The 11308-nt window shown below is 41.6% G+C and overlaps 1 long non-coding RNA gene across 2 annotated transcripts; it reads right to left on the reverse strand.

Annotated features, from left to right (window-relative positions):
* Positions 1–2082: 2082 nt before the first annotated feature.
* On the reverse strand, positions 2083–10024 carry LOC111671994 (uncharacterized). Of its 2 annotated transcripts, none has more exons than XR_015438679.1 (3): positions 9866–10024; positions 4294–4392; positions 2083–2547 (listed from the first exon to the last, which is right to left on the reverse strand). It is a non-coding gene; the product is annotated as an uncharacterized LOC111671994 (long non-coding RNA). The 2 variants fall into 2 exon arrangements; XR_015438678.1 differs by lacking the exon at positions 9866–10024 and adding an exon at positions 6557–6658.
* Positions 10025–11308: the final 1284 nt, after the last annotated feature.

Consider the following 11308-nt stretch of genomic DNA (forward strand, 5'->3'; position numbering starts at 1 on the left):
GAAGCCTCTGGGTGGGACATCAGATCAAAGGAGGTCCTGCTTTATTACCTACAGCGTCAGTTCAGGTATGCAACTGGACAGAGCAAAAGGGCAGACACACTGATCCTTAAAAAACTTTCAGGACATTTATATCTAGCTGAAGGCTTCACCTTAAGTTGACTAAAACTTTTCGCTGACCCATGATTTGGCCGTCAAAAAGAGGAAACCAGGGGCGTCGTGGTGGTCTAAGCAGGCGCCCCATGTGTAGAGGCTACGGTCCTCGTTGCAGTTGGCCCCGGTTCGAGTCCCGCATCGGACGGCCTTTACTGCATGTCATTCCCCCTCTCTCTGCCTCCCCATTTCCTGTCTCTCTCCACTATCCTGTCCAATAAAGGCACAAAAAGCCCAACAAAAATATACTTTAAAAAGAGGAAACCAGGTCACTTTTAATATGATTGTTGTTAACTGCTTTTGGAATAAGACAAAAGTTTTGGTCTTGTGACATGCAACCGTCATTGCTTTGGCGTTTTGCCCCAGTGTGACACACCCAGCTGTGAACTATAGCTCAGATGTCACCATGAAACAAGTTCCCTCTCAGACACGTGATGACTTTTTGTCTCAGCATCAGGCCACTCAGCCTTTACAGTGCAGACACAGAGGAATGCACTGACCGCTCCTCTTAGGTGGTTCCACTTCGTCCTGGGGCTGGACCAGCCTCTCGCAGGGTCATTCTCCCATGACATTCTCCTCAGTGCGGAGATGGGACAACACACCTCTGCTTTGATGTCAAAGTGGTTGGGTGTAGAGGATGAAGCAATGACACGGGAGACGCAAACACCTGGATTGACTGGAACTAAACAGGAATGCAGCTTAGATGATGAAGGAGAAAATGTCATATGTGTAATTTAAGTATATAACATGCTTTAGCATTCAAATAAACTAATAAGCAAATCAACACAATTGGAACATATCCAGATAAAACTGGTCTTTGCAGCTAAAACGAAGACGTAAATTACTATGAAGAATGAGGAAGTGATTGTCTCTCACAGAGACGCTGGTAACAACATAATGAAACTCATGACTTATATTATCAAAGGCATCTTGACACTGTAAGAATTTTGACCTATTTAAGCCCACAGCAGCATCCACTATAACATATACAGTATATGAGACAGTAGCTACAGGTGTGCAATTCAAAAAATCAAGAACTAGGGCATTTCACCATTACATCTAGGACACACACACACACACACACACACGGACACACACACGTCCCTCAGGAGTGATTGGCGATCCTCTGATTTTTAACTCCTCATCAATTCAATATTTCAATTTGTCAGATTGTTGAGTTTATCACCAGATACCAACAAATCCCATCAGCCTCAGCTGTACTTTGTGTTTACTGCTAATTATCAAATCTTAGCATGCTAACACGTCAAACTACGATGACCATGATAAACATTATACACGTTCAGCATCAGCATGTTAGCATTGTCAGTGCGAGCATGTTAGCACGGTGACAGAGCAGCTGCTGTTGACTCGGTCTTGAATCTTGAACTGTTTGTCACTTTTTGTGTGGCAGTGGTTTATGACGCAGACCTCCAGAGAGGGTCGTTTGGAAACCTCCATGTTTCCAGTGTGTTGCAAGAACTCATGGCTGGTGACTCTGAGCTGTGGTGTGCCCACCTGCACCGACCGCGCTGCTTTCATCATTGGGTCAAAAATGAGAGTGTTCCCATACACTGCTCCATCAGAATGAAATGTTGGGATGAATTAAAACAGAATCCAGTCAGGGTATCATGTTAGTAGTCCAGTTAGTCAAGTCATGTTATCTTATGTTTAACTTCAAGCACTACTATAGACTTGGCACACAGCCAGGTAGGCCAATCAATCTTTAAACCTCTGTTCTGATTTGTCATGTCAATCATTGTCGCTTTCAGATGTCATCAGTCAAACCTATGAGCTGAATTTACCTTTGCCACATATTCCACAAGCTTCGATAGGTTTACATGTCAGGAAAATGAGTAGCATTTGCCCTAGTGCTGCTACTTGCTTGTTATTCAGTGAAAGTTGAAGGTAGACATTACATTTATGGACTTGAATGTTTTAATTGAATGTTTTGAAAAACATGAATTGAACTGATTCAAATCACGGGCAGAATGCGACACGTTAATACAATAAATCTTTGCCTAGAAAACTGGAATCAAATCTAATCATTGTTGGATCAAATCGTTACCCTTCTACTCCCAAAAGAGCGGCCCAGCGTCAAAGACACTCCCTGATGAAGACAGAACATAGTCTCTCTATGTGGTGGATTGCTTTCCTGTGGGAACACTTGTTCTCTGGTTGCCCATTCCTCCCTCCTGTTTCTCACCAGCTGGGACTGCTGCTCAGCCATCCAGCCATAATGTCATAATTGTCCTGTTCCTCTGCTCCTCTTCAGCCACCGGGACACAATGGATGGCAGCTTAGGTGGAGTGTGAATAGGGGCCGCGGCAAACTGGGTGGGTCCCAGATTATTCCAACACCTGCTGCTCACACCTTGGAACTATGAATGGCTGGCCTGTGCTACAAGGAGGAGAGCAGGTCAGTGTGCTTTAGTTGTGAGTTTTGCATTAATCATGTACAAACTGGTCAAAGAATGTCTTATTTTAAGGATGTCGTGCTAATAATTTTTTTTTTTACACTGGTTTCCCGTTGGCCTAAATTAATGGTATCTTTTCCATTGATAAAACATTCAACAGGGACCATGCTGCACCACATCACCAAACCACTTGAAAACCAACATCATCCTTCCCCAGGTCTTAATTAGCACTGATGACTTACCTAGTGGGAGCTTGTGTTTAAATCAACCAAGGAAATTATTGCTGGGGAGCCATAATAATTGATTCTGGACCCCACAACCACAAAACAATTACTGATCACTTATTTCTGTTTGTCAGCTTTGACAACAGGGGTTTCAATAAAACAGCAGGAGGGGAAAACAAAACTGGTCACAGGGGACCAGACCTCACACTGGAAAAACTGTGACAGCAATCAGCTTGTCTGTGTGTTACATACAAGGAAATGCAAGGAGAATGTTTTAATTCAAATTAAATTTGGACTTTTTTGGCATTCATTTTATAAATCTATACTTAATCAGAAAAGTTAACAAAGCATATAAACAAATACAATTTAGTGTATGAAACACCCTCACCTGTTAATCCTCCCTTGTGAATAATGTACAGTCTTGTTAAAACATGAGCACAAAAACAAAACTGGGAACACAGGGGACCAGGGAACAGGTGCTCTACATATACTGTATGTAGCCTCATCAGCTGAGGTAGCTAAATGAAGCCACACCACCATCTGCCATAATCGCATGTATCACCTCTTACAGTTGTGTTGATTTATACTGCACACACAAGCACAATAAAATTATTTGAGCGCTGAAAATGTTTTTTCTTAGTAAATGGTCAGAGTAAACCCAAATGTCTTGTCTTCTCCAACATTTCCTTATAAGTCACTGTAGCTCATTTGTTGCGGACGTGACCGGCGTCGGCAGTGATGTACTTCCTGTGGGTTTGTCCCTCAGTCTGGCCCACAGTGAGATCTCACGATAACGGTTTAAACTGGGGCCTGTTTCTCGCCAGCTGCCTCCTCTGGTCACATTAACTTGGACCTCATTAGTCATAATCTGCTCCCCAGGGCCCGCCTTGAAAAAAAAAAAACCTCTGCCTGGTAACTGCATAGAAATGCTCCGAGCAAAATGTTCCTCTTATGTGCCTGACCCGAAGATGAAAAAAACAAAATCTCTTATCTGATGGATGGAGCTTTGGCAGTTCTCCTGTTCGAATGAGGCAGAAAGGAAAGTCTCTTTCTCTCAATGCGGAACTTCAGATAACAGAAATAGCTACTTCTGAAAATCTGCATGTGTAGACAAATATGTCTTGTGGTGGGCGGGCAAGCTGAGTAACTGCGCTTTTTCTCTTGAGCTTACCTAATTCATAACCACAAAATCAGCCAAAAACTATGCATCCAATGTAAGTCTACTGTTAACATATCTATTTGTGGCCACACTGTACGGAGAGTGATTTTAAAAATGCCCCGAGAGAAACTGAAGAGCAAGCAATACCCTGAGTATGGCAATCTCAGGCTGAGGAATTCAGCAAAGCTTTAGCAGACATGACGAACTGGTGGTGATAACGCCAGCAGAATGACTGATCCTGCTCATATACAAACTTGTAACCTCTTCGTTGGTTGTGTAGGGGTTAGCACTTCAAACACATCCATATTTCAGTGACACAAGGCTCCAGGGTAAAACAATCCATTTACCTGTAATCTGTTTTAAAACCAGCCTAAGAGGAGAGAGGCAGTCCTCCAACCATGGGAAAGCTGTCTGAGAAGATCTGCGTTGGGAGCCTGTGTCAAAACCTGAAAAACAGAAAGACAAGGTGGTAGGTGAAGCTCCAATTGACCAGAGCTTGACCCCATTAGCTCCTGCTAAGTCACTTCAGGCAAAATAATGAATATTTCTGTTTTAATGTAGGTAATCTGAAGGAAGGATTTTGCCTTTAAGAGGAGCAAAAAAAAAAAAAAAAAAAAAAAAAAAAAAAAAAAAAAAAGTTTGAAATGCAGGAAGTGTGAATCTAATTTGAGCAGGAAAATGAATTATGAGCACTGTGAAAGGCTAAAGGCAAGAGCGATGCATCAAAACAAGTTTTCTGAAGAGGCAAATACACAAGCAGCAAGGAGCAAGGTTACCCAAAGTATTACAGGTAGACACAGTGAAATAATTAAACTGGAAGCTCACATTATGCTTTAAAATCAACCAATAGTTGATTTCAGAGGTAAATTCTGTATTTAGGAAATCTTTCCTCAGGAGACTTTCCTCAGGTCGCTCATGTTTTCTCTGCCTGTTTACTATCATTGTCATGCAGTTTTCTGCTCAAGACCCTGAAGGGCATGAAGGCTCAAAATGGCTCAGGGGGTCACCTTCTATTGTTTCCCATAAGATTTAAGAACCCATCTATTTTGTCACCCCCCCAACCCACCCCACCCCTTTACCACCACCTTTCCCCAGTACACACTCACTGGAGAGCCAAGAGGAATGCTGTATTAAGTCTGGCCAACAATGACAACAAAAAACATCAACAAAAGCCAAAGGGCCAAACCCATCTAAGTTGCCTCCCCTGCACATACAATGCCCCTGCCTACCTCACCCTGCCCCTCCATTTCAGCTCAAACCTTGCCCCCCTGCCAAGCCAGGAATGCTGGGGACAGTGACCTTTTCACCCAGCAGTTCCACCTTGGTTTCTCAGGAAGATTAGGGGGCGGTAGAGGAACTGGGAGTGTCTGGTGTTGAATCTTGTTGGAGAGGATACAAGTTTTTGGAGGAGGACCAGATACTGGGTTTGGAACACTCAGGTCTTGAATTCCACGCTGTATTGCAACAACCTTGTACGCTCTTTACGCTTCACTGGTCTGGCTATTATTCAAAAATGTGAAACCAATGCCACTGCAACACAGCAGTTTTCTATTACTGAGCCTTCCATTATGAATAACTGAACGCAGCCTCATTAAAAGAGGCTTCTCCTCAGCGGCAGCAGACTGTTAGCAAACATAAAAGTGTGATTGGTGATTTTATGAGCTTTGCTTTCAAACTCGGTTTCCGTTGGCTTCCATGTTGTTGTTGGAGTGTTGCCCAAAACCGACGTTCCAGCCGTCTGCGAGGCTCCTGAGAAAAGCACAGGGAGCGCCATCAGGTGTGTTCATCATGCTGAGGCGCTCATCAGGTGGTCTGTTGCTCTGTGACAGCTGTGTGGGTGGCAACAGTGGCCCGCCAACTGCTGACATCACACGGCCACTACTGGTTACAAAGGGAGCATGATAGCATGACCGCAGCGTGTAGAGTCACACGCACAAACAAATAATGTAATATATAAAGTGGTGCTTTTGGTATTATGTTATTATATGCCACAAACCGAACATTTTTTGTACTCAATTCAACAATCCTCTTTTAAACATTTATAAAATGATGCTAAACGCTGGGAACATAAATTACAAAAAGGCTCTTTACTGCATGTCGGAGATCAAATAATCATGTCCAGAGGAGCCACACATGCCAAAACAAAATGTCTTAAAGCGAGCAGCGAAAAAGCGTTGTAACAAAATCTACTGTACATCTGCACGGCACATTTAAGGATTACCTCAACCATATAAAGTCACACCATGTTACGCAGGGGTGAAAAGACAAACAACAGCAATAGTGGCAAGAAAAGCTCCTGACGCACTCCAGATATTAACATCTCTGCAACAGCTGGGTGTTACCTCAGCAGACCAAACCAAAACCTCTGAGTTTTCCACAATTAAGGCTTTCACAAAGCGGAGAGGCTGAAATTCCAGTGCTGAGATAAAAGAGTAATCCACGGTGCTCAGTCCTGATAACCACGGTAAGCGGCCATTATTACAAAGTGTTACCACATGCTGCCACAACATGATGATCAGTCTCCAGGTTATCAAATGCCAGATATACTGCTGTTCACAGATAATATTTACATGCACACAAATAAAAAATATGCTTATTAGAAATGCTTACGATATAATCTTGATGCCGTGAAGATATTATGAGAGGATATGTGAGTGACCAGCAGCATTGAGAGAGAGGCTCTTGTTTCTGTACAGCTGATGGAAGTTGGGTGGTGGCAGTGCCTGGGGATAAACAGAGGTGTAGAGGGGAAATGGCAAGCCTCAAGTTTCCTATCAAACTCCAAATACAGTCCCGGTACACTGTCTTAAACTGTCAGGAAAGAGGTAATCACGGACAACTGAACAATGCTAGCAAACAAAATACTAGTTCATGCTGCTGCAAATATTCAGAAACAATTACAATTGTACATTAGTGGCACATGTTACAACTAACATAATTTAGCTGTAAATGTTCATTGCACAGAAGACTAAATTAGTGTTACTCACATTAGAGCATAATATTTACAATTTGTCTAATGAATAAAATCATGTATGAAAATAAAATTGTTGATTCAAGCATTCACATATGTGCCACTACCCTCATGGACAGGTTTTGGGAAAATGGTTGCCAAGACACATCTAAAGTTCTCCCTCCCCTACACAGGAGCAAGATACCCATGAATGATTGTGTCTTTGTTGCTCTTTCAGTCTCTCTGTAGTAATTACCTCCGCCAAGGAGGTTATGTTTTCACCCGTGTCTGTTTGTTTGTTTATTTGTCAGCATGATTACACAAAGAGTACTGAACCAATTTGCACCAGACTTAGTGGAGGGATGGGGCACAGGCCAGGGAAGAACACATTCAATTTTGGTGCCGATTTTTGTCTCTTTGTAGTTTGTTTGCATCTCTTTAACCAACATTTTGCAGATGAAACCTGGGCCTGTGCCCAATGGGCCCATTCAGTCATCTGTCCATTACCACCCCACAGCCAAGGATTTAAATTTCAGAACCAACAGAAGAGGGTGATATCAGGTTCAACAACATTTACCCAATATAGTTTTAAACAAGTAATCATACTGTGTTAAACAAATGAACATTTCCATAGTGTAAGCCTTACAATGCAAATTAATTGGCAGTCATAATCAATATTTCCTAAACATGCCAGATCCCATCTTCATGTTAAGACATTGCCTTTGGATATTGACCATGAACAGGTCTGCCTTTGGGTTCACGTTGACATTTCCAAAGTCATTTATTTGCTCAGGAAGCATAATATCACATCATAACAACCTAACAGGTCTAAGTAGTATAATGCATTGCTCTCTTGTGAATATCTATTTTCTCCCTCTCAGTGATTCATTTCTGCAGGAAGTTGCAGGTTTGTGTGCATCTAGGTGCGGCGGAAACCCAATCCATCAGGGCAGAGCGAGGCGGGTGGGCCTGTTCTGTCTGACAATATCCAGACACCTTCCTGACAGCTCCGGCTTCACTGCTGACACATGTGTTACCAGCAACGTAAGCTGGCATTGAGGGACGACAACTAAGAAACAAGTAGCTACATATCAGAAAATGTGGAAATGAAAGAGCTGGTTTGTTGAACAGGGATTTTACCTAGTTGAAGGACCTGTATCAACACATAAACATTGAAAAGGATGGAAAAGTATGGTCACTCATGCCAATCCAACATCCAGTATTTCCACTGCTTTAAAAGTTATGTCACTTTAAATTAAAAATATAAATTTTGCTAGTTTGTCATTTAGATATTGAGGTTATATTAATATAATATCTGGCAGTTTTCTTCTCATCATAATTTGAAACAACAGTTTTAAAATATTTTCGCACTCACTCACTAACATTTCTAATTGTCATATCAAATGTCTGCAGCACCTCTAACAGTCTCTAAGACTAAACAGAAGCATGTACTCTCTTTGTCCAGACCCATCTGTGCTAATCCACACAACCAGCTTCCTCCTGCAATCAAACCTTTGTAAACTTCACAACTTCAGCAAGATGGCCGCCTCTGCTGCATTATTTCAACCTCACTTTGACCACAAATAGGTCTAAATCGACCCAATTACTTACTGCTTCCTTAAATGCTCAAACCAGATTTACTGATACTTGCCAGCAATGGCTCAGTGATAGCTATCTATTTCATCTGTTGTCTTCTTGTGTATTCTGTGAAATGAGAGTCCTCCTGTGAACATCTCCGCTGTGACTTTGAGGAATTTCAGAACATTGCGACACATTACACAAACTGACTGAGAGCGACAGAAAATATAGCTCAGATTTACTTTCACTGCACACAAATCCATCCTGCAGATAGTAGCTTTCATACCTATATTATACTATAACCAACATTAGTGTCTTGTTTAGAAGATAGCTTATTTATTTGTTATAAAAAAAAAAAAAAATTCCACAAATTTTAACTTTTCCATTTTTAAGCCAGTAGACATTTCTGTGACACACCCTTGCAGCAAAATATGCCATCCTGTGGTGCTATATAAACAGCAAAACCACCGAGAGACAGCAAAGGTGACAGATGAGACTCTCCTCTCTGAGTGGGTTAGCATATGGTAGCAATCAGGGAAAGTGAGGGTCTGCTGGCCCAACAGTAATTAGCGGACGGCCTCATGTTCATGTTTCTTTTAATAGCTCAACACAGCCCAGTGTGGACTAAAAATAAACAGGGCAATTAGGGGCGGCAAGGAAGGCCGTCATTTGAGGGGTCTGACCTTTGAACCCAGGTCAGAACCCATATAGAGGTGTTCATGTGGACCACCTGCACCCCTCTGGGTCACTGGGGAAAGGAGCCATGTTGTGTTTATGTTAGGGGTCAGGCATAGAGATGGGCCATTGTTGGGTAAACTGGATGTGTGAGTAAATACTGTCTATTTATATCATAAGTGGAGTTTGAATGCTTGTTGAGCTTCAGACCCATGACGTTGCATCAACTCTTTAAAGGTTAAACTTAGCCTAGTTGTAACGCAAGTCTTTACTAAGTAGAGATTTATATATCACTGATTTAAAATCGATTGCATACATATAGACTAGTTTTTACTTAATGTTTACACCCAGTAGCTGCCAAATGAAACTGCTGCATAGCTAACTGAACCAGTGGCAAAGCTAATGTTATCATGCTAATGCGCATTTGACTGGAAATAAGTAATGAAGTAATGCCTTGACATGTATCACCTGACACTTGATCAAAATGGGGTTAAATTATAATGTTAATTGTAACAATTTTAAATCAAATTCCAATAATTTCAAGTATTTCCCACATTTTAAACTGAATGAATACTACTAAGTGAAACACACACCGTATATAAAGTCATACCTGGTTTTACAGAACATTAACAGTCAAGTTTAAACGAGCTGTTTGTAAGCTTAGCTATTGCTACATAAACGTTAGCCAACGTTAGCATTGACAACCGTTTACTTACCAGTCTAGAAGACACGTTGCGAGTTCAACATCAATCTTCTTTTCTTCACTCGCTAAGAGTTGTCTCCAGTGGCGGGAAGCAACGCCAACGTTGACTCTTGTCTCTTGACTCTCTATCACGTCTTTTCTTCTACTGAAGTTAGCATGCTAACCAGCTAGCCCCGGCCCTTCTCATTACTTTTCGTTAGCTAGTCACTGTGGCCTCCAATCCGCCCTGAAGATGTAGCATTTCTAGTTTCTCGCGCCAGCGCCACCTAGCGTTTAGGAGTGCCGTATTAGGAGGACAGTATTTAACTGCCATAAAGCTTTATTCCATCCAAATACTACTTTTTATCCAAGTAATTGTAATTTTAAAGGTTTATACAATAACAAATACAAACAAATGTGTGCAACATGTGGACAAGTGGGCACAGGGGAAGGATGACACTAGGAAAGAACCTCAACCTCGACTCCTGAGACAGAGAGAGATAGAGAGAGAGACAATACAATTAACATGTTATTGAAATTTAACCTTCTCATCCTTAATACTCAAACTCCCCAGATTGTAAGCAGGTAACAGCTCCATGTACCAACTGGGTAGTCTTTGTTTTCTCTACTCCTTTGAAATCCCTCTACTACAGAGATGAATGATTAGGGTCACTAAAATCCCCTAGCACCTCATTTATACATGATTTCAGTCTTTACTAACTAAGCTTTTCAGTTTTGAAGCAGATTTATTGGTGTAATGAGACTATGAATGAAACTAGCCACAGGTTAAGAATTTATAAGGAATTTACACACAAATTCAATAATCGAAATTAATATAACTGGTCAAACTCCTTTGTGGTTCAACAAATAGCTTCTAAAAATCTGTCTTTAAACATTTCATTTGCTTGCAGAAAGAATACTGAGTCATGTCAGAAATTTCACATAACCTAGTTTTCTAAAGGAATACAAAACCCTTGATGCAAAGCTACACAGAGACTTTTATTTCCCAATTCCCCTCCCCACCCATAAGTGTGTTTTCTCTAAATTATCCATGTTTTGAAGGGGAATTCAAAGTCCTCAGCTTCAGCATGACTCTCTGTCTCTGCACTGGCTACAAGTCCGGCACAGATGTTCACATCGGCCCAAGAACAACAAGTAAAGCTTTTCACACCTGGCAACTCTCAAACAGAACTTGGCACCAAAGAACCTGCAAGGTTGTCCCAGATTGGCCTTTCACCCCTTGTGATGTCAATGATCCTGTCGACCAATTAGATGCTGGAAGCTGCCCTTGGACTTGCCTGGCCCCAGACACAAAGACAAATGATTCTATCAGATTAAATGTTTTTTAATGGCAGGCAGAGAGGCCTAATGTGGGTCTTTCACTTAGAAGCCATATGTGCATTTCTATGGTTATCATTGCAAATGAGGTTCATTTGTAACCAATATGTGAATGAAAAGCTAAGTTCTGGCAGATATG

This window comes from Seriola lalandi, unplaced genomic scaffold (assembly GCF_002814215.2).
Source record: "Seriola lalandi dorsalis isolate HSWRI2012SDOR001 ecotype SW California unplaced genomic scaffold, Sedor1 jcf7180002054892, whole genome shotgun sequence".
NCBI lineage: Eukaryota > Metazoa > Chordata > Actinopteri > Carangiformes > Carangidae > Seriola > Seriola lalandi.